We start from the raw sequence: 22,985 nt of genomic DNA, 5'->3' as shown, positions 1-22,985 counted from the left end.
ACTTGGGAGGCTGACGCAGAAGGATGGCTCGAGCCCAGGAGTTTGAGGTTGCTGTGAGCTAGGCTGACGCCATGGCACTCACTCTAGCCTGGACAACAAAGCGAGACTCTGTCTCAAAAAAAAAAAAAAATTGTAAGCCAAAAAAGATACTTGTAGCAGCCCAGCCTCCATGGCCCCCTTGGGAAGTTCCAATTCTTTGAAATCCAAAGAAAGGAGCTTGCGTGAAAAAACCAGCACACCTGTTCTTGAATACAGCACACCAATACCTCAAAGTGATGTGCCAATGCTGGGCATCAATGCCCATCCGGGAGTTGGTCCAGGCCTCAACATGCCTCCAGTTAGGGACCACCTCATTAACTAAATGGCAGCTCATTTGAGAACACACCTGGAAATGACCAACTCTGAACACTGCTACATTTGGGATGGTCCCCAAAACTAGTAAGAACAGCAAGCTGACCAGAACAAGTGCCACTTACAAAAGGCTGCACATCATGTTTCCCCAGATAAGTGTGGTGGCTGCAGGAATGGCCTAAGTATGCTTCCCAATGAGTGGGGTTTGATCCTCTACCTCACATGAGAGTACCTGTCCTGCCTCCAAACTTAGTAAGAATCCCTAGGTGGAAACCTACATATTCCTTCTACATTACTGCAATGTTTCTGATGCAACCTGTTCCCTTTAACCTCATGCCCTCATTGGACCTTGAATCCCTCAGAATGCTCACCAGATCAACATCCTCAACCACGATGAACATCCACAACCCCACGAGGCATGTGTACATGAGTAGGAAGGGTTGCATCATGATCTGGGACATCAATCCCCTGGCAATAAGAGTTCTGTTTCTCAGCTTTACTGTCTAAATAAAGATATTTATATCCATTTCTATAATTGCAACCTGATTGTGGCACTCTGGTAGTGATAGGGGAAGCCAGTGCTTTGCCCATTTGAGACCTGGCAGGTCAGACCTCATACATCAAAGCAGAACTGACATCCCCAGCTGCTACCTGCTATATCCTGGCCATCAGCCTGAATTCCAAGGTCTGCTTCTCACACTGTGATGTCACAGATCTGCACAACCAGACACTAATGAGACAGTTCCAGGGCCACATAGATACAGTCAGGTGTATTGACATTTGTAATATGGCACCAAGCTCTGGGGGACAGTTTGGACAGCACTGTCAGATCCTGGCAATTGTGTGAGGATGACAGCTGCAGCAGAATGACTACACCTCCCAGATCTTCTCCCTGGGACACTGCCCCATTAGAGAGTGGCTGGCTGTTGGCATGGAGAACAGCCATATGGAGATGTTGCCAGTATAATATGGAGATGGTCCTCTCATTTTCAGAGACATGGGACCCCACCCACAGCAACCCTAGACTCTTTTCCTCCTGTAAGGGAAACCCTAGACCTCAGGCCCCTCATGAGAATTATAAGATGTGTGAGACCCAGGGATCTGTCAGTCATCTCTAGCTACAGTCCTCAGAATCTCCCATACTTTGGGTGGGGCAGGAGTTTCTTTTTTCAGATCCCAAATTCATTATTTTTTTAGTTGTTCCTGGTGTTTGTCATCCTGATAAGAATCAGAGAGATGCCTCCTTACACAGAGGAGGCCATGAACTTCATCTGATGTCTACTGTGTCTGCTTTCTGAATAGAACTGAGACTCAGGGACTGTCATACGCTTTGTTCATTAAAGTATGCCAAGTATCTATAAAAGTGCCTGTACAAAACACCTGGCTAATGAATGAACCCAAACCAGAACCTTCCCAAATATCTATCTAAGCCTGGAGACACTCTTGTGGTACCCTGGGACCACTGTTCTGTCTATCAAGAGTAAAGACTAGCTAAAAGGACACCCAAATATTCTTTAACAATGGGAAACCATGTTTGCTTTCTATGTTCTTTTCTATTATCTAGAGAAATATGGGCCATTGAAGCATGAGGCAGAAAGCTTCTTCAGTGAAGGAGGAGAGGAAAAATAATAAATATGAACAACTACAACACACCCCACGGCTTTTCCACAGAGCGATGTAGGGGCCTGCTTGCCATGCTGTAGGCTATTCAGTCCCTACAGGAACCCTATGAGGTTCATCTTCTGACCACACTACCTGTCAGAGGAACAGCAGTGATATCCTAAGGACACAGCTGGTAGACAACTGAGTCACCATTGTGCCTCAGAGTGAGTGGACATTCACCTGCTGAACAGGTGCTATGAGAACTTTTTTCTGAAGATAGAATTCTAGGTTGATAAATTCCACCAATACTCATTACTTGCATATGTAATCCTGCTGTCAGCTGACTTGATGAGAAATCAGCTTTTAACTTAGCGAGTATGCTTTGCAAATGAAAAGTCAAGTCTCTCTTACTGCCTTCAACGTATTTTTTGTCTTTGGCCTTTGAAAGCTGAATTATAAAAGGTGAATCTTTCTTAGATTATGCTACTTGGAGGTCATAAGGATTCTTGGAGTTGTTCAATTTATACCTTTCCATAATGATTTAAGTGATTATTCTTTAAAAATAATCTTGCCCCTTTTTCTCTCTTCTTTCCATCTTTGAATTCCATAATGCCTGTGTAGGTACATTTGAGATTCAACTGCCTGTCTCTTAGGATAGGTTCATTTTTCTTCCTTTTTTCCCTCTTTGTTAGTCAGACTGAATAATTAAAATTAAACTATATTCAAATGTGCTGATTCTTTTCTCTGTATGCTCAAATCTGCTATTTAATGACTCTCTTAAGTCATTTTTATTTTACTAATTGTACTTTTAAGATTCATAATTAATTTTGGCTCATTTTTAAAAATTTCCACCTTATGAGAATTCTCTTTTTGTTCCCAAGATCAATGGCTCTGTTCTTGTGCCAGTGCCAGGCTGATTTAGTTATTATTGCTTTATAGTACAGCTTGAAGTCTGCAAGACTGACAGCTCCCAGTTTGTTCTTTTTTCTTAAGATTGCTTTGGCTATACGAGGTCTTTTCTGGTTCCATACCAAGTGAGTAATTATTTTTTTTCTAGATCTGTAAAGAATGATGATGGGACTTTGATGCGGATTGCATTTATTCTGTAGATCACTTTAGGTACTATTGACATTTTAATGATATTGATTTCCCCCATACATGAACAAAATAGATTTTTCCATCTGTTTCCATCTTCTACAATTTCTTTTTTTAGCATTTTGCAATTCTCCTTGTATTAAGTCTTTCATATTTTTCATGAAATATATTCCTAGATGTTTAATTTTCTTTGGGGCTATAGTGAAAGGTATTGTATTTTTTATTTGAATTTTGGCTTGACTGTTATAAGCATATATGAATGCCTCCGATTTGTGTATATTGATTTTGTAACCTGAGACTTTACTGTATTCATTTATCAAATCTAGGAGTCTCTTTGACGAATCCATGGGATTTTCTAGATATAATATGATATCACCAGTGAAGAATGAGAGCTTGATATCTTCTGTCCTCACTTGGATGCCCTTAAAACCCCTCTCTTGCCTGATTGTTATAGCTAGGACTTTGAACACTATACTGAATAGAAGAGGAGATAGTAGGCATCCTTGTCTAGTTCCAGTTGGAAGTGGGAATGGTTTCAATTTTTCCACATTCAGTATAGGTTTGTCATAAACGGACTTGATAATTTTAAGATATGAGCCCCCTATGCCTATTTTGTTAAGAGCTTTTATCATAAAGGTGTGTTGGACTTTGCCAAATGCTTTCTCTGCATCTATTGAGATAATCATATGGTCTTTGTTCTTGTTTTTATTTATGAAGCAAATAGCATTTATAGATTTGCATATGTTGAACCAGCCTTGCATCCCTGATATCAAGCCCATCTGGTCATTTTCTTTTGAATAAATGATGCTGAGAAAACTGGATATCTACATGCAGAAAAAAGAATCTGGATCATTACCTCCTCCCCCTCACAAAAATCCACTCAAGATGGATAACAGACTTAAACCTAAGGCATGAAACCTTTAGAATCCTGGACAAAGATGCTGGGAAGACCATTTCAGACATTGGCCTAGGGAAAGAATTCTTGAAGAAGACCCCCAAAGAAATCTCCACAACAACAAACATAAACAAATGGGGTCTGATCAAATGAAAAAGCTTCTGCACGGCCAAGGAAACTATCATTAGACAACCTACAGAATAGGAGAAATTATTTTACCTCTACTCTTCTGATAAAGGTCTAATAACAAGAATCTATGTAGAACTCAAAAAAATTAACAAGAAAAAAATCAAACAACCCCATCAAGAAATGGTCAATGGAAATGAACAAAAATTTTTCCAAAGAAGACAGAATAATGGCCAGCAAACATATAAAAAAAATGCTGAACATCTCTAATCATTAGAGAAATGCAAATCAAAACCACAATATCACTTAAATCCAGTGAGATTGGCCTCTATCAAAAAAATCGAGGCCGGTGCGGTGGCTCACACCTGTAATCCTAGCATTCTGGGAGGTTGAGGCAGGCAGATTGCTCAAGGTCAGGAGTTTGAAACCAGCTTGAGCAAGAGTGAGACCTCATCTCTACTATAAACAAAAAGAAATTAATTGGCCAACAAATATATGTAGGAAAAAAATTAGCAAGTCATGGTGGTGCATACCTGTAGTCCCAGCTACTTGGGAGGCTGAGACAGGAGGATTGCTTAAGCCCAGGAATCTGAGGTTGCTGTGAGCTAGGTTGATGCCATGACACTCACTCTAGCCTGGGCAAAGAGCGAGACTCTGTCTCAAAAATAAACCAGCTTTGTTCTTATTTGCCTTTTTTGTGTTGTTATTGAAAAATATATTAAAATTAAATTTGTAATAGGCTCAACAATAAAACATATACTCATATTTTTATATAATTTCTTAGATGAGTTAAGATAGGAAATGAAAAGAAATGAGCTTTTATACTATATTTTATAATGACATAATTACTTTTGCCTGTTGCTCTTTCTTATTTTATGTGAATTTAAATAAGTATCTATGATAAATTGCTTTCAGCCTATAAAAACTTCACTTTAATATTGTCTGCAAGGTGGGTCTGCTAGCACTAAATTTTCTGGTTTTGCTTGCCCAAAATATGTTTATTTTGCCTTTATTATTGATAGATAGCTTGCCTTGATATGAGACTTTTGGTCAACAGTTTTTTCTTTCATTTTCCTTTTTCTTTTTTTTTTTTTTTTTGAGTCAAGATCTTACTCTGTTGCCCAGGCTAGAGAGCCCTGGTGTCAGCGTAGCTCACAGTGACCTCAGACCCCTGGACTCAAGCAATCCTCCTGCCTCAGGCTCTTGAGTAGCTGGGACTACAGGCATTCATCACCTTGCCCAGCTAATTTTCTCTATATACTTTTAGTTGTTCAGCTAATTTTTTTTTGTATTTTTAATACAGAAAGGATCTCACTCTTGCTGGTCTCAAACTCCTGACCTCCAGTGATCCTCCTTCCTTGTCCTCCCAGAATGCTAGGATTACAGGTGTGAGCCATTCTTCCAGACCAACAGTTTTTATATGTGGGGAGCTGACAAAAGAGTTTAAAATGGAGTTGAAATCTTACAAGACAGCAAACAAATCAAGACCTAAGAAAGCCAACTGCATTGAGAAATGAAGTCATATTGATGATAACAAATGATATAACGGACTAGGTTGGAGATGGAAGAAAGAATTAAACTTTTTGTACAATACAAGTCTGTGAAGCTAGTGGTTCTGACTGAAACCAGATGGAAAACTTATTTTTTAGACGATCATAGATGGCACGTGACAGCACATCATGCTGAGCACCAGCAGTCTGAGCTCTACCCTATGATAATGTCCATAGGTTGATAACAAAAACATTCATAATTTTAAAATTAGATAATGTTTGATAAAGTGAATCATGAATCATAATTATGATTAAGTTGAAGTTAGGTTTAACAATAACAGAAGTGTTTCCTATATGAGCATCATAAAAGAGAGAAATAGCTATTGCTAGATTGTGGGTGCTCTACCGCTGAGTGTTTGCAATAAAAATTTCCTACGAGTAGAAGCATCAGGTAAGACCAGGAGTTGAGGTTGTGGAACACACCATCAGAATAGCTTAATATCTCACATATCACTAGAGTGTCTGAAAGGGTACAGTTCACAACACAAAACTCATGGCACTTGGAATCAAGGTATTCTCCTGTTCTTAATAAGTGCACCTGGACAAGTTAGTGAAAAGAAAAAGTGAATAACAGCCCACTTTTTGTTTTTTCATATCTAGTGCCCTGGCTCAGAGCTGTGTCCTCTGGGGAACAGAGCACTTTGCCTATGTAGAGCTAATAGAGGTGGTATTTTTCTGATTCCCCCAAAGGTACTTTTGGTCTGGTTCTTACCCTGAAAATTAGAGAACAATGAGGAACATATATGAAATGCATGATGAAACATTTGAACCAGCGGGGATGCACTGGGAAATCTGACAAGCTCTTCAACTCATTTCGAAGATTGTATTATTGGGACATATCTGTTTTGTTGACAAGGACTGAGATCATACAATTCACTGGGCCTAAGTTATCTAGAAAATGAGCTCACATGGGGAAAAGTTGGGAACCCTGCTGTTCCTATTTTGTTTTCTGGTAATTAGGTAAGTTCCCTTTTCCCTTTGGTGGCTCCCTTTGTAACAACCACAAAGCTAGTCCTTGTCTCCCTTCTGTAGCTGCCTTAAAAAATTATTGGCCTGGGGAGAGATGAGCTGATGTCATGACTTCTTTTAAATCATATTTTGAGGACTTCATCTCTCACACGTGGATGTACTTCAAGACACAGCTGGGTGAGCATCTATTTGTCAGCATTACTAACAGAGAGAGCTCAATATTCAGCTGGGTGGTTGGGTGTCAGAATTTTCTTAACAAATTACTAAAAGAATTGTCTTCTCATAATCTCAGTATTATAGTTCAGAGAATAATAACTAAATATACTAGATGTTTCCAAAATCAAAGATAATTTTGTACATTTTATGAGGCTATACATTTATAAATTTGAAAGGCTTTTGTAATTTTTTACTTGCTGTTAAAATTCAAATTTTGCAATTTGCATTTTAATTGAGATTGTATTTTACTTTTTTTTTAGTTTGACTTATGGCATGTACATCGGTAAAATTTTACATTGTATAAGAAAAGAAATCTGAACCACTTCAAAAGGCTCAGAAAAGTCATTCTTCATTGTTCTTTTACATTTTTTTAATTTAGAAAAACTATAGTGCCTTTATACGGTTTACAACAATTTAAAATTAAGATGTCATAATATATGAAATAATTTTTTCAACATATTATATTAATTATCTCTTAGCAAATGATCATAAATATCATTTTTTTTACTCTGTTATAATAACTGCTCATACAGGATTTATTCCTGGTTGTTATGAAATTAAAAATACCTCCTTTTGCCATTTATCAAATGTATGTAGTGTTAATTACTACATGACAGATATGAGAGATTGTAATATTAAGCATGTTTACAAATACCTATATGAATATAGTTTTATTATTTTATATTTTTTATTAAACTAAAACTTATAAAATGTTATGTGTATTAATATAGGTCATTTTATAGTAATGGAAGAATAATACTTTGTACAATTTGAGAGGCAGAATATTTTTTTACTTTAAAAAAATTGTAAATTTTCTATATTTACAGTCTCCTCTGAAAGTTTCAAATTTGGAATTTGCTTATTAAAACATATATTCACAAGTGTGATATTTCAACTCATTCTTGAAATACACAAATTAATGACTGATTTCAGGAGGGATATTTCCATTCTAATGTCTGGTTTTTAAAATGGAAGGCAGAGAGAATGAGGTAAAAGTAATGAAACAGAAATAAAAAGTAATAATAATAATGATTGCACATTTGTGACCAATGATGGCATCAAAGCCTCAAAAAAATTTAACAGTACAAAATACTTTTGTCTTTGAACATGAGACAAAGGAATGAAAGTATTTTTAAATGCTGTAAATGTCTTGATTTTATTGGTTTAAGAAGAATAATGTCAGGGAAAAATAACCTCAAGTATCTTTAGTCAATGTACATGAAAAGAAAAGAATGCAATCCAGCAAATTTCAATTTCTAACTACAAAATATGTCTCTAAATTTAGTGTTTGACACAGTTATTATGACTCTCATCATCTCTCTACTGTAAGGCACAGGGACATGATGGTACAAGAACGTTCAAGCCTTTAGAAAAAAAAGAGTTTTACACTCACTGGCATCTTTTTGGGTGGGATAATCAGAAAGCAAACAAAATAGAAACCAAGAAAACTTCCAACATGTTTAAGGTTTTCCAAAATTGGGAGCACAGAATTTTTGATCAAGTCCCTCCAGTGGTTCTCTGTCTCTGACTTCTGCAGTGACACTTTCCCTGCCTAATCTTTCCCACAGGACAGCTGATAATTAAATATTTTGTAATTATCAATATCCTTGTCAGCAAAAGTTGTACTTCCAACTGTACTGTAAATTAAGTTCAATTTCTAAGGAATTGTTAATTCATGCATTGCAATCATAAAATGATATCTAATGCTTATCATATTTATTCCTCTGACATGTATGTATCTCATAAGATATTTTCATGGAATTAACCTTGGTGGGTATGTATTCTGCTTTTCTGAGTTTGCCTGCTATGTTTCCTTTTTTTTTTTTTTTTTTTTTTTGAGACAGAGTCTCACTTTGTTGCCCAGGCTAGAGTGAGTGCCGTGGTGTCACACTAGCTCACAGCAACCTCAAACTCCTTGGCTCAAGCAATCCTACTGCCTCAGCCTCCCAAGTAGTTGGGACTACAAGCATGTGCCACATGCCTGGCTAATATTTTTCTATATATATTAGTTTTCTATATATATTAGTTTTCTATATATATATTAGTTTTCTATATATATTACTATATTGTATATATATATATATTAGCCAAATAATTTCTTTCTATTAGAGTAGAGACAGGGTCTCGTTCTTGCTCAGGCTGGTTTCGAACTCCTTACTTGGAGCAATCCGCCTGCCTCAGCCTCCCAGAGTGCTAGGATTACAGGAATGAGCCACTGCGCCAGGACTGCCTGCTATATTTCTTATGATGCAACTTATTGACACTCATCAATCAAAACCCATGACTTGGAACTTAAAATCCTCATAATCACTTTTTCCTGTCAATGATCAATCATAGATCTTATAAGACTGTTCAATGAATTTGGGGAAATTGGCTGGGCGCGGTGGCTCACTCCTGTAATCCTAGCACTCTGGGAGGCCGAGGCAGGTGGATTGCTCAAGGTCAGGAGTTCAAAACCAGCCTGAACAAGAGCGAGACCCCGTCTCTACTATAAATAGAAAGAAAATTAATTGGCCAACTAATACATACAGAAAATATTAGCCGGGCATGGTGGCGCATGCCTGTAGTCCCAGCTACTCGGGAGGCTGAGGCAGTAGGATCGCTTGAGCCCAGGAGTCTGAGGTTGCTGTGAGCTAGGCTGACGCCACGGCACTCACTCTAGCCTGGGCAACAAAGTGAGACTCTGTCTCAAAAAAAAAAAAAAAAAAAAGGGGAAATTTATAATAAAAATGGCAATTTTAATTAATATAGTAATAAAACATCTGATTTTTATTAAATATATCATATTTTTAATTTTAAATAGGCAGAGTACAAATATCATTTTCGAGTGCCATCATTGATAAATAAAATTCATAATGTTTATAAGTAAAATTTATGAATTTGTCATAAAACTAATAAAATAACACTACTATAAAAATTAAATATTGTGATAAAGATAAGAATTTAGATTTTCCCAAACTAGTTTGTCTTTAAAATTTCTTATTCATTCTAGCTAAAATAGCTGTTGGTTTCCTATAAATTATTCCCTCCTTTGATTATACATTTTATCTTTACTTCAAGTGTCTGATTCATACCCCGTATGATGAGTTTTTTTCTTGGTGCATTTAATCATGTTATTTTCCCCACCATTAGTCATAATTATGTATCCACTTTGGGACTTACAATATTGAGACTAGTCTAAGGTGAAAGTCAGTCAGTGAATGTAACCTGCGTTATCTTTCTACAATGAGTGTTCAAGAGCTTCACTCTAAGCCCCAGCAGCCTCTGGTTGTCACTTCCCATAATGAGAACTAAGATGTGCATTCCAATTTTTTAAATGTACCAGTTAGAATCCAATTCTTTGTTGCACTTTAACCAAAATATAAGTAATGTCTGTAGATTTTTCTTCTATTTCATTGCTCCCAATTTATCAACATATTATTACAAATCCTATCGTTCTCCTATAATGGAGTTGTCATAATTACCAAATTAATATAAAGGACAACCAGTTTAAAATTTGAATTTTTTTTTTTTTTTTTTTTGAGACAGAGTCTCACTTTCTTGCCCAGGCTAGAGTGAGTGCCATGGTGTCAGCCTGGCTCACAGCAACCTCAATCTCCTGGGCTCAGCGATCCTACTGCCTCAGCCTCCCTAGTAGCTGGGACTACAGGCATGCGCCACCATGCCCGGCTAATTTTTTTTTTGTATATATATTTTTAGTTAGTCAATTAATTTCTTTCTATATTTTGGTAGAGACGGGGTCTTGCTCAGGCTGGTTTTGAACTCCTGACCTCGAGCAATCCGCCCGCCTCGGCCTCCCAGAGTGCTAGGATTACAGGCGTGAGCCACCGCGCCCGGCCTAAAATTTGAATTTTGAAGGTAACTATCTGTTTAATTCTGGCAGTTGAGATAAATTTCAAAAATATAATACAGCATATTTATTATTAAAATTAATTATTTGTACACCCTATTCCATGGGGACCATGATTCTTTTCTGTGCAGGCTCAGTGGCAATGTCCTCAAGAATCTCATGGAGAAATACACCATTTGATGATCCAGAAGATAAAGTCTTTTTCAATATGTAATTTTACATATACATTTACAAAGTGAAGGGCATGAATTAGAGGGGGTGAGCTGATTATCTGTTGGTAGAGACTAAAACACTAAAATTATTATCTACACTATCTAATGAAGTAATTTTCCATATATCTGTAGTCCATGCCCAAATATTCTTTTATTAGTACTGGAGTATATTAATATGTGGGGAACATTAAACCATTTATTTAACCTTATGGCAATAAGCCTCTTTGTTCTCAATTGATTGCAGAATGCAACAGTGCCAAGAATGCCACTACATATGGGTAGAAACTACTTGTTTTGTTCTTTCAGCTAAGATAAATATATTCCCTTACTAGATTAAGATTTTGGAGAAAGAGAAAGAACCATTTAGTCAACTATAAAATGTATCCTTTGTAAAAGTATATATGTCAAATTGTTTTAGAGCAATTTTCTACCTCACCCATTAATTCCTTTTTACTATCAAAGAATGTTGGTTGTGAACATTTCTACACTTTCTCACATATTCATATTTATATAACAGTAGAGTGATAAGTAACCTTGAAAATATAGTTGACATACTTTTTTCTCAGAGTGTGTATTTTCTTTTATTCTTCAATGCCATAATAATAAGTTGTTCTAATCCCTGGGTTAAATTCAATTGATAAAATAATGATGCCTGAGTCCAAGCTAAGTAATCTGACAAAATAACTGCAAATTTATTCTGTGAAATTTTACAAGATGTTCTGGTTTTGGAAATATTCTAACAAAACTTTAGTGGAATTATCTTTACTATTGAAGACAGTATTTTACTAGACACTTCAGAGTATCCCTGAAGTAAGTGAAGTCTCAGGAAAGGAATAAACATGTGATCACATTGATGCAACCTCATTGTTATATTAAATTGATTAAAAGTGTGCTTTTTCTCGTGATAACTGAGAAGTGGACATTAGTAGTCTTGTACTTAGATTTAAAAAGTATCATAAAGGATCTATGTCCCACTGAAGAATTTGTATTAAAAAAGAAAGAGTAATACAATTTAAAGATGAAAATAAAAGTAAGTAAAAAAATAAATAAATAAAGGATCTCTGAGGAAAATAAACTTGGAGAGAGCCTGGACAATTTTTAGATAATACAGTTAGCAGGTTTCTGGTAAGCACGGTAATGGCCACCACCCCAAAGATGTCCAGATTAATTTTCAGACACTTGCAATACATTACAATTTATGCAAAGGAAATATAAGATTTCTTATGTAGTCAAGAGGGTAATCTGTTGATTAAAGCATATGGACATTGTCATTAATTATTACAGTCGGTCCAGTAGAATCACCACGGTTCAAAACTGTGAAAGGGTGATGAAGAATAGAATGTCTTAAGGTGAAGGTTTGTGAGAATGAGTTAACTGAATTTTAAATTCTTTCTACATGCACAAAAACTTTCTTTCAATTCAACTACACGAATATCACTGAGTACTTTTTTTTTTTGGTGTAAGGACAAGTTTACATTGAGTAATTTCATATGTTCATTGCTATTCTGGGTGCTGAATGTAAAATGAGGAAATACAGAATAACAACAATATAATTTCTAAAAGGGAGGCTCAGGCATATTAAGAGTTGAGAAAGTGTGCACTCTATACAGGCATTATTGCAGATATGTTAATTTTGACATCTATGTTATTTGATGTAGAAAATACTGCAGAGACAGTACTATCCAGAATTTACATGAGATAGTTAGAATTAACCAAAAATCAGTGGGTCAAATTAAAATAATAATAATGGTGATCATTTCAAACACTGAAGAACAAACATTAATGATGTCAGATTTATTGGTTTTTTTTTCCTCCAGATATAAGAAATATATTTCCTCTACACCATTAGCATGGACATACTTTCCAACCATTGTATTATTGAAAATGCGTTTTTTGTCCAAACTGCCATTGGATTTTTAGCCAATATCTTTTTCCTTTTCTTCCATATTTTCATATTCCTTCAGGATCACAGGCCTAAGCCTCATGACCTCATCAGCTGTCACTTGGCCTTCATTAATGTAGTGATGCTTCTCACCGTGGTATTTAATTTGTCTCAAAATACATTTGAACCACTGCCTTTTCTGAATGACTTCAAATGTAAAACTTTGTTCTTCCTAAACAGAGTGTTGAGGGGCCTCTCTATCTGCACCACCTGCCACCTGAGTGTGTTTCAGGCCATCACCATCAGCCCCAGCACCTCCTGGCTGGCAAAGTTTAAACATAAATTCAGAAATAATATTATCGTTGTTTATTTATTTCTCTGGTCCATCAATTTGACTTTCAGTGGTAACCTGATATTTTTCACTGTGGCTGCTTTCAATGTGACCCAGACCAATCTACTTAAGGCCAGTAAATACTGCTCAGTCTTTCCCATGACTGCTGTTATCAGAGGAGTATTTTTAGCCCTCACATTATCCAGAGATGTCTTTTTTGTAGGAATCATGCTCATCTCAAGTACATACATGGTGATCTTTTTGTCCAGGCATCAAAGAGAATCCCAGAACCTTCACGCCACCAGCCTCTCTCCAAGAGTTTCCCCAGAGAAAAGGGCCTCCCAGACCATCCTGCTGCTGGTGAGCTTCTTTGTAGTCACATACTTGGTGGACCTTATCATCTCAACCTCTTCATACCATAGACAGATGTACAGCACTTTCATCCTGAGTGTCCATATTCTTGTCAGTAATACCCATGCCACTGTTGCTCCTTTGGTACAGATATGCTCTGATAAAAGAATGATCGATATTTTCCAAAATATGCAACCACAGTGCAACCAATTTTGAGCAAGTTAGTGAAGAAAAACATTTTCTGAAATATAGTTTTTTTTTCCTATAGTTAAATTGTTCAAGCAGCCCAGATTTTTTAAATCTAACTTAAATAGAATGCATGGAATTACACTTTTTAAATCTTTAAATACTTTTGAAACTGATGCATCCAAGGACTATGTAATTTCTTTAGTTCAATGTTCAGCAGAGTTGATATTCTCATATTAAGTCTCTTACACATTCATTTTCATTTTAGCTTCATACCAGGAAATGTTTCTCTCTACTCAAGGTATAATATTAATAATCTCCTATTTATAATTGAGTCTCTCAATATTTTTACCTCTGAAGATATTTATTGGCTCTTATTTATTAAGATATTTTAGCCATATATCCAATTCTAGTATTTACCCCATGCTTGCTCATTAGAACTTTCCTGACTGCAAAAAATTTTATTAATTTGGATTTTACATATCTAGAACTCATTTAAAAGAATTTTAAATGCAATTCACATGTGGATAGATTTATTTTGGTTCCAATTAATATTTTCTTGACTTTATTTGTGTATGACTGACAAGTAAATATATATATATATACATATATATATATTAAGGTGCATAATGTGATGTTTTGATATGTGTGCGTTGTGAAATTATTACCACAATCAAGTTAAATAACACATCCATCACTTCCCATAATTACTCATAATTCCCATAATTCCCATAATATAACGTGTATGATATATATCATATTATGTATTATAAATATATATAAATACATATATATCACATTTTATTAATTGACTCATGTGTTGATGGACATTTAGATTGTTCTCCTTTCTTGTCTATTGTGAATAATGCTGCAATGAACTTGGGAGTGCAGATATCACTTCAAGATAGTGATTTTATTGGACATGTACCCAGATGTAAGATTGCTGAATCATATGTTAGTTCTTTTTTGATTTTTTGATTATCCTTCAGTTTATTTTTCATAATGGCTTTATCAATTTACATTGCCATTAACAGTGTATGAGGGTTTCCCATTCTCTACATTCTTGCTAATTGTTGTTTTCTTTTGATATTTTGATAAACTTTACCCTGACATGTGTGTGAGGCATGTGTGAGGTGATAACTCATTGTGGTTTCAATTTGCATTTCTATGGTAATTATGAATGGTTTCTCTGGAAAATATATCTGTCTACATATCTTTTCTCATTTTTTAAAGATCAGTTATTTAAAATTTAAGATAAATTTTTCTAGTTCTGTGAAAAATGACATAGGTTTTTTTTATAGTAATGGCATTAAATCAGTTGATTACTTTGGGCAGTATGGATATTTTAACAATATCGACTTTTCTAGTTCATGAGCATGGGATGCACTTCCGTTTATTTGTGTCATGTACAGTTTTTCTCATTGGCGGTTTGTAGTTCACCTTGTAAAGATCTTTCACCTCCTTGGTTAAGTATATTTCGAGGTATTTTCATTTTTGCAGCTATTATCAATGGGAATGGGTTATTGATTTCATTCTTAACTTGGTTGCTGTAAATTTATAAAAATGCTACTGATTTGTGTACATTAATGTTGTAACCTGACTTTACTGAATTCACTTATCTATTCAAGGACTCTTTTGAAGTAGTCTTTAGGGTTTTTTAGGTATAAAATTTTATCATTGTAAAACATAACTTGAGTTTCTCTTTCCCAATTTGTATGTCATTTATTTGTTTCTCTTGGCTGATTTCTCTGGCTAGAACTTCCAGTACCATGTTGAATAGAAGTGGTGAAAGTGGGCCTCCTTATTTTATTCCAGTTCTTAGGGGGAATGCTTTCTACTTTTTTCCTTATGCAACATGTTGTTAGATGTGTCTTCATTATATATTGCCTTTTAAAAAATTTTAGGTACGTTTCCTCTATGCCTAGTTCATTGAAGGTTTTATCATGAAGGGATGTTCTATTTTTCAAATTTTTTTTCTGCATCTATTGAGATGATCATATGGATTTTGTTCTATAAATCTCTTTGTGTGGTGAATCACATTTGTTAGTTTGTGAATGTTGAACCATTCTTGCATTGCTGGGATGAAACCCATTTCATTGTGATGAATAATTTTTGATGTGTTTTTTTAATTCATTGTGCTAATACGTTGTTGAGAAGTTTTGTTTCCATGTTTATTGGCGATATTGACCTATAGTTTTCTTTTGTTGTTGTGTACTTTCCTGGGTTTGGTTTCAGGATGATACTGGCATTGTATAATGAGTTGAGGAGGCTTCTGTCCTTCTTGATAATTTGGAACAATTTCAGTAGGTATGATAACAGTTCTTCTTTGAAGTTCAGGTAGAATTGAGCTGTGAATCCATCTGGTCTTTGTGCCTTTTTAGTTTGGATTTTTAAAAATTACTGATTCAATTTGCTACTAATTATTGATCTTCACACTCATTATGTATGTATATACTAATGCCCTCTTCCCCCCTCCCAGCTGCCCAATGCCTGATAAATGTTATTCCTATATGTGCAGTTATGTGCTGATCAGTGAAACCAATTTGTTGGTGAGTACATGTCATTTTCCAGAGGAGTTTGTGTGCTTCTAGGTTTTTATCCATTTCCTCTAGATTTTCTAGTCCGTGGGTGTAGAGGTGTTCATACTAGTGTCCGAATATCTTTTGTATTGCTGTGGTATCAGATGCCATGTCTCCTATCTCATTTCTGAGTGAGCTTATTTGAATCTTCTCTCATTTTTCTTGGTTAAACTAGTTAGTAATATTGATTTTGTTTATCTTCTCAAAGAACTAACTTTTCATTTCATTGATCTTTTTAATTTTTGGTTGTTTTGATTTCATTTAATTATGGTCTGATCTTTGGTATTTCTTTTCTTCTGCTAACTTTGTTCTTGGTTTATTTTTGTCTTCTAGTTTCTTGAAGTATGATTTTAGGTTGTTGATTTGTGATATTCCTGTATTTTTGATGTAGTTTTTTAGTGATATAAGCTTCTCCCTGAGCAATTTTTTCTGTGTCTTAGAGTTTTTTTAAACATATATATAGAGAGAGATAGATATAGAAATACATATAGATATAGATACATATATAATATATATTATATATATTTATTATTATATATAAAATTTATACCCATTTAAATTTTGGGGGTACAAATATTTAGGATACGTTGACCTTGCCCTCCCCTCACCCCTACTCAGAACTTTAAGCATATCCATCCACCAGAAGTGGTGCACATCACACTCATTATGTATGTATATACTAATGCCCTCTTCCCCCCTCCCAGCTGCCCAATGCCTGATAAATGTTATTCCTATATGTGCAGTTATGTGCTGATCAGTGAAACCAATTTGTTGGTGAGTACATGTCATTTTATAGATTTTGATAACTAGTGGCCTTACTGTCATTCATTTTGAAAAAAATTCACATGTTTATCTTAATTTTATCATTGACATAAAGGTTGTTCAGCAGCAGGTTGTTTAATATCCATTGTGTTCATATGGCTTTTAGAGTTATTCTTGGAATTGATTTCTAATTTTTTACTACTGTGGACTGAGAAGATAGTTTGTTTGATTTTAATTAGTTTCAATTTGTTGAGACTTGCTTTGTACCCTAATACATGGTATATTTTGGAAAATGTTTCATATGCTGATGAGAAGAACGTATATTCTGCACTTTGGGGATAAAATGTTCTGAAAATATCTGTTAGGTACATTTGTTCTAAAGTTCCACTTAAGTCTATAATTTCTTTTTTGACTTTTTTCTTGTGCTCTGTCTAGTAATATTAGTGGAGTTTTGAAATTTACCATAATTAATGTATTACTGTTTATTTATTTTGTCAGTTCTAATAGTATTTATATTATGAATCTGGAATCTCTGATATTAGGTGCATTATATATGTAGAAAATTTGTATCTTCTTGTGGAATCTATTCCTTTATATGATGTGTTTTTTGTCTTTTTTTTAACTGTTGCTTATTTACAGTCTATTTCTTGGCTGGGCACAGTGGCTCATGCCTGTAATCCTAGCATTCTGGGAGGCTGAGGCAGGCAGATTGCTCAAGGTAAGGAATTTGAAACCAGCCTGAGCAAGAGTGAGACCTCATCTCTACTATAAATAGAAAGAAATTAATTGGCCAACTAAAAATATATAGAAAAAATTAGCTGAGCATGGTGGTACATGCCTGTAGTCCCAGCTCCTTGGGAGGCTGAGGCAGAGGATCACTTGAGCCCAGGAGTTTGAGGTTGCCCGCAAGGTGGCCATTATGACAGGTTGGGAAGAATCACCTTCATCAAAGAGCAGAGAAGGGAGGGGTAAGACAGAAATTTAAGCTCCAGGTTGGCCAAATATGCATATTTAACAAATTATAGGAGAATCTATAAATATTCACGAAGGCGGCCATAACAAATATGTATTGAACAAACATACATGTTGCATATGACACATGTTCGCCATGGGATGGGGAATTAACGTGTCAATATATTACAATTAGGCCTTTTACATCAAAGGTCTTTTTTAGGACACAAAGGCACTCAAGTGTGCAGCCTCTATAAAGCCAGCCAGCACCAGTCCAAGGTCAGTGGTCTTTGTATCAGGGGAAAGTTACTGAAGTAAGTCTCTTGTGCCAGTCCAAGCTGTGGTTATGGCTAATGGAACAGGGAGCGAGGCTCAGCATCTGTCAGTGGAGCTAAAAATTGTTTTAATGTTGCTCATATGGAAGCCAGTGCTTACTTAGCTGCTAGAGAAAAAGAAAACCTGGTGGCAGTTAGAACATAGCTGATTCTTTAAGTGCAGGGGCGTGTGACTTAACCCTGGTCTTACATATCTTAGGCTCTGTTTATAACCTGGTATCTTATTGCCATGTAGAGTCCATTCTGTCAGTCTTATGATCTCTATTTTAACATTAATAATGCTGCTCAGTTGTCATGACTATACCCTAAAAGGTAGGGAATATAATGAGGGCTATCTGACCTCTCAGACCATCATGTTTGGAAACTCAGATTTTAAGGTCCCCTTGGCCAAGAGAGAGTTCATTCAGTCAGTTGGGGACTTCAAATTTTATTTTTAGTGTATAGTATCAAAAAATATTATTTCCCAGGAAGGCACAAATAAATAGTAGCAGCTATTCACAAACTGGAGGGGTGGGATTGAGCACACACACAGAGCCCACACAGCAGCCCAGGGTGGCCATGAAAAGCATGTGAGCACCTGCAGAGGGGTGGCTGATTACCAGGAACTAGATAAGTTTCCTCCAGCCATACATGCTGTTGTCCCAGAGGTGGCTCAAATATTGGAAAGGCTGTCTACTTATTTAGGTAGAAGGCATAGTGTCCTAGATTTAGCAAATGCTTTCTGCAGCATACCCTTAGACCCAACAGGTAGTGGTGACATATGCCTGTAGTCCCAGCTACTCAGGAGGCTGAGGAAGGAGGATCACTTGATCCCAGGAGTTGGATGTTGCTGTGAGCTAGGCTGACAACATGGCACTCTATTGTGGGCAACACAGTGAGACTCCATCTCAAAAAAATAAACTCTGAAATAAGAGAAATAATACAAAATAAAATTCATGATAAATATAAATAAATAAATATAAAATCCATACGCAAGATAAAAAGCAGGCAGAAAAGCTATCCCCAAGATGTCTAAGATGCTCTAATGAGCAGACAAGGATTTAAAAGCAGGCATTATAAATATATTCATAGGTGTAAAAGAAAATATTCTAATGAATGAACAGGTGGAAACCTCAGTAGAGAACTGGAGATTATTAAAAAGTCCAAATAGGCCGGGCGCTGTGGCTCACGCCTGTAATCCTAGCTCTTGGGAGGCCGAGGTGGGTGGATTGCTCAAGGTCAGGAGTTCAAAACCAGCCTGAGCAAGAGGGAGACCACGTCTCTACTATAAATAGAAAGAAATTAATTGGCCAACTGATATATATATAAAAAAAAAATTAGCCGGGCATGGTGGCACATGCCTGTAGTCCCAGCTACTCGGGAGGCTGAGGCAGGAGGATCCCTTGAGCCCAGGAGTTTGAGGTTGCTGTGAGCTAGGCTGACGCCACGGCACTCACTCTAGCCTGGACAACAAAGTGAGACTCTGTCTCAAAAAAAAAAAAAAAAAAAGTCCAAATAAAAAGCTAGTAAAAGAAAAAAAATATTTTTGAGCTTATCCACAGATTAAACAAATTAGACAAAGCAATAGATATTATCCTATCTAAGGAAAAGTGTTTTAAAAATGTTGAAAAAATGAACAGAGCCTTAGAGATCTGTAGAATAATTGAGTCTGAGAAGGAGATGGGAAAGACAGAAAATTTAAATGAAGTACAAAAGTACATCAACACCACTAGCTGAAAACTTCTAAAAATTGTTTAACATCTAAATATTTATATCCTAAGGGTCAACAACCTTCAAGAAAATACAAATAATACCATAAAAAGGCCATTCTGTCATTTAGAAAACAGGCTTTCCTTGCTTTTGTGTTGTTGTTGTTGTTGTTGTTGTTGAGATAGGGTTTCACTCTGCTGCTCAGGCTGAAGTGAAGTGGTACAATCATATTCACTGCAGCCTGGAAATCCTGGGTTTAAGCGATCCTCCCGACTCATTCTCCCAAGTAACTAGGAGTCCAGATGCATGCTCGGCAGAGTTTCAGTTAACTTGATATGAGTTCTAATTATTACTAATTTTAGTAATAGAAAATTTTATCTTTAGAGCTTCTTTTATTTTTAATTTTAATTCCTCATACAAACTCTGACATGTCAGACATGTGTTACTGAAAGTTATTTAAGCCAGATTATTTTCCAGCCTTGTTTCCCAGTTTAATTTCTTACCTTGGAAATCACTCAATTTGTGTCTTTCAAATCTAGAAGTAAAATTGATGCTCCAGGCATGTGTACCATGGATATTCTGCTCTTGTGGTGACTTCCTGCACAGAATTGACATTGCACCTACTCCAGTTTCAGAAGTATGTAGTGGTATAGAACTTAATCTGAAAAACTAAATGGAAAATGGAATTAAGAAAATTGACCAGGCACAGTGGTTCACTCCTGTAATCCTAGAACTCTGGGAGGCTGAGGCGGGAGGATTGATTTTGGTCAGGAGTTGGAAAGTAGCCTGAGCAAGAGTGAGACCTGGTCTCCACTAAAAATAGAAAACTAAGGTGTGCGTGGTGGCCTGTGCCTATAATCCTAGCTACTCAGGAGACTGAGGCAAGAGAATTGCTGAGCCCAAGAGTATGAGATTGTTGTGAGCTAGGCTGACGCTAGGGCACTCTAACCCAGGTGACAGAGCAAGATTTAAAAAAAAATAAAAGAATTGCTGTGGCCCATTTGCAGGACAGAGGATGAACATCGAACACAAAAAGACACACAGACACACAAAAAGTCCGTTACAAGACTGCAGTGCTGAATGCACCAGTCATTTTATTTTTATACCCCCAAAAATCAAAGTTACTTTCTTGTACATGACCAACCAGGCCTTGTAGCAATGGCCATACATTCCGGAACACGTAGTCTAAGGACACAGATGTCCCCTGACTGTAGTTTTCCAGGCAGTTGCTCAAGGCGCCAGGCATAGATCACAGACCAAGATTAGCAAGGTTGGGGAAGGCAGCCACAGGGGGCATTTTTTGCCCCTAGTTCCTCTTAGGTCGATCCCCTGCAGCTGTGCTGTCTTAGGTCGCCCCTTCCTTGAGGGGACTTACCCATCATTGACTAACCAGCCATCTTATGGGGCTAAGCAGCAATCACAGGAAAAATGTGTTTATTGTGTGGCCTCCAGGTATCCACTTATAGTGCTGGGCAGTTCTTGCCTCAATGCAGAAACTCGGGTCTATAGTTATGCCTCCAGGCAGCAACCTCGTTTGTCACAAGGACCTTGTCTGGAACACATTACTTTCAAATGCTCTGGGCAGAGCATGTACATTATTCACTGAATTTATTTCTTAAACCAGGAAAGTATAATGTCAGTCCCCAACATGAATTAAGGAAATTAACACTCTGAAGTTCCAATAGCAAATTATTAAAAATGGTTCCAAACAATATTTAATAGGGAATATCAAAAGAGTTTCCATGGGAGCATAAGTCAGAATAGAAATGTAGACATTGTATATTACATCCGTATGTAAAATTTCTTAATATTTTGGGAAGGACCAAGATGCACTTTGGGTCCTTTTGGCCTGTGTCAATTATGGCCCAGAGGCCCAGAGTAGGAAACCCAAGTCCTGGGAACCAACCTCAGTGGGGGTCAGACAAGTGGTGCATGTGGCCCCAAAGCAGCTTAGGGGGTCCTTCCTTGAGTCTCCTAACTGTATGAAGCAGGGATCAGACCTTTCCCCTGTGTTTTCTCCTATTTATAACTGACAAAGGGGTATCACTTGGAGACCTGACTCAGGTGTGGGTCATGCAGCTAACCCAGGGGTCCAACAGGTGCAGAGGTGGATCTGAGACACCCCAGAAGGATCGAGAAAATGGTGGCTTTGAAAAGGCAACTACCAGATTATCAAGAACTAGGTATTATCATTTTAGCAGTGAACTGGCATTTCTGACACTTTCCAGGGAGTTTTCTGTCTGGGTTCCCAAAAAGCCTGAGAACTACCAGGGCCATGGGCAGTTAGCCCCCTTCCTAAGGAGGACAGTTTTGTTCATGTCCAAATGGAAATGGAGGAGAAGGAGGAGAGGGAAAGAGTGGTGCTGAGAGAAGGGGAATATGGCAAGGGTGGAAAGAAGTGTAGGTGGAGGGCAGAAGCAATGGGCTTGGAGGGCAAGCATAAACATGGAAACCCTGAGCAATGTTGAGACGCCCTGTCCCCTTGCTGGTTTGTGAAGAATCAAACTTCAGGAAAGCCAAGTCAGAAGCTGGCAGCTACTGGAGAGGCAGTGTCACAATTACACAGAGAGGAGATCATCCTGATCAGGCTAGCTTCTGGCAGTCAAGAGAGGTTTCTGAAAAGCTGTGCCCAAGGCAAGCTGGAGAAACTGGTATGAGCACACAAGTAGGCCAGGCAGAAGGAGGGACATTCACAGAGCACACTGGGAAGTGTAGTCCATTAACTCTCCAAGCCTGTTGGTCTCAAAGCTATGGGACTACAATCCCAGCATTTATCGACCTGAGAGGAGGTCCACAGTACTAGAAGGGAGGGAAGAATGGTGGCCTCACAAGGCATGCTAGAAGTAGTAGTTTCTACACCACCACCAGACCCTGTTTGTCTCAAGGTTGCAGTACTACAATCCCAGGATGCATTGGGATTGAGGGCAGTGCATGCTCCTGTAGGGAGGGGCAAGATGGAGCACTCCCTGCAAGGCATGCTGGGAGCTATAGTCTCTTAAGGACTTGGAGCCCATTGTTTGCAGAGCTGCAGGATACAATCCCAGCATGCATCA

This window comes from Microcebus murinus, chromosome 20 (genome assembly GCF_040939455.1).
Source record: "Microcebus murinus isolate Inina chromosome 20, M.murinus_Inina_mat1.0, whole genome shotgun sequence".
Taxonomy (NCBI): domain Eukaryota; kingdom Metazoa; phylum Chordata; class Mammalia; order Primates; family Cheirogaleidae; genus Microcebus; species Microcebus murinus.
Note: the sequence above shows the minus strand (reverse complement) of the source record.